Consider the following 2,378-nt stretch of genomic DNA (forward strand, 5'->3'; position numbering starts at 1 on the left):
AACCTTCCCCCTACCCTAATGGTATCACTACTCTCATTATTGGTTCTGAGGGGTCTGTCTGTTCTGGATTCTGTGTGCCCAGAGCTTTTATCTGTACCAGTGTACATGCTCTGGTCTAGCCAGATTTGTAATATAGAATTGGGATCATGATATTGGGAGTGGGTGAGGGGGGAGGAAGCACTAAATAACTAGAGGAATGTTGTGTGTTAGTGCTATGCTGCACCCTAGTTGACTCATCCCTTCCTTGTGACCCTTCTGTGAAGGGCTGTCCAGTTGTCTACAGATGGGCTCCATTCTGACCTTACTCTGAAAGGACCATCTTTGCTGTAACACTTTGAAGAGGACTTTTGTTGCAGATTTATCCAGTGCCCTAATCCATCCTTTGGTTTCTCGACTGCTGTTTCCATGGGCATTGATTATAGATCAAAGGAAAATGAAATTCTTGACAACATCAATCTTTTCTTCATTTGTTGTCCAGTTGTGAGGATATTTGTTTCTTTGTATTGATGTGTAATCCGTACCTCCATACACTGATTTTCATCAGGGAATGCTCCAAATCCTCTTTACTTTCAGCGGGCAAGTCTGGTCATTTGCATATCACAGCATATTAATTAGTTTTCCTCCAAATCCTGATGCTGAATCCATCTAAATATAGTCCAGCTTCTTGGATTATTTGCTCAGCAACTAGATGAATCCATACAATGAAAGGATACAACCCCAACACACACACACATGCCTTTCCTACTTTAAACCAGCTGTGGAAGAGATACTGTCTTTGAACTTTACCCCTTGTTCTATTTGAATGCCTGCCTCTTGGTCTTTGTGGAACCTGCACGCGAGTACAATGAAGTGTCCTGGAATTCCCATTCTTTGAAATGCTATCCACGATTTCTTATGATCCACACAGTCAAATACCTTTGCACAGTCAATAAAACACAAGCAAACATCTTTGTGATATTCTCTGCTTTCAGCCAAGGCCCATCTGTATCAGCAATGGTGCTCCTTATTCCATGTTTATTGTTCTCCGCCTCCCCTGCCCCCGAACACACAATGTGGTGGGCTATTAGAGAAATAACAGGCTACAACTCAAGATCAGGATCCACTTGGAAGCAACAGGATACTACTCATGCGCCTGGATGTAATTCATCAATCCAGACAGCTTCCAACAAGAATGGCTCCCAGGGCCTTCTCAGCTGCACACACTGGCACATCCTTCTCTCCGCTTGCCAGCTTCGGTCTCCACTCTTGGCTCTGCCAGCCAGCAAAGTGGTCTCTTAGCCCTACCAGCTTGTGGGGCTTCATCTGGCCGGCTGGTCAGCAGACCTTCTCTTGCTTTTGCCATGCTGTGTGTGTACGTGTCTTTGTGTGTTATTTAATAGCACTTTGAATTATATAATGCCTACTTACATTTGGTTCCACATTTTATAAAAATTCAAGCAGAAACTGAAAACTTAGCCAATGCAAACATTTCTACAAATTGAGCTAGAGACTGTTTGGGCAAAATCCACCTTTAGCTGAATTAATGAGAACAAGAACAAGAAACATTGAAGGATTTGGTAAAATTTTATGGGCGGAACTTGTAAAAATGCTCATTAAAAACACTAAAACAGAGAAGCTTTGTAGTTAAAGCAAGCAAACAAACAAAAGCTAGTTTTGATTATGGTAGAATGTGCATAACAAATTGCTGTTTAAAGGATGCCTAAGTGTCTGAGTCGGTAAAGTTCGTGAGATCTACCATGTAGTGTAACCACCACTATTATGCATTTCTGAAAGTTTCGAATGCCCAACAGAAATGTGAGGAGCCCTGGTGGGGTAGTGATTCTGTGTTGGGCTGCTAACCACAAGTTCAGCAGTTCGAAACCACCAGCTGCTCTGAGGGACAAAGATGTGGCTTTCTACTCCCATAAAGATTTATAGTTTTGAGAGGAAGAGAAGAGAATGCTTGGCACTTCCTCCAGATGGAAGCTGGTGGTGGCTCAGTGTGCCCTGCCTCACCAGGAAGCCACAAAAGCTCCATGGAAGTGAATTAGAATAAGACCCTCAGGGATAGGGAGAAGAACATGATGCCATGTGCCAAGCCGAGGTCTTATGAGGGCCATGAGTTTATTGTAAAAAGAGAACATGCACTAACATCAGGAACAAGAAAGACCAGGTCGAGTGACGCAGGTCAGTTTGCTGAGAAGGAAACCAATGAGAGATCAGTTTTAGAGAGATCCCATCACACGTGCTATCAAAAATACGCTTGTATTTTACCCACAAGGTTCATCCCACTTACAGTCCACTGAGATTCCTGAAGCCCAATTTGCACCTGAGATTGCCCTGTGTGTTAGTCTTGGTTTACTAGAGAAACAAATTCATACACACACATACATGTATAA

Source organism: Echinops telfairi, unplaced genomic scaffold (genome assembly GCF_000313985.2).
Source record: "Echinops telfairi isolate 266 unplaced genomic scaffold, ASM31398v2 ScPeMD7_1;HRSCAF=3_0, whole genome shotgun sequence".
NCBI classification, from domain to species: Eukaryota; Metazoa; Chordata; class Mammalia; order Afrosoricida; family Tenrecidae; genus Echinops; species Echinops telfairi.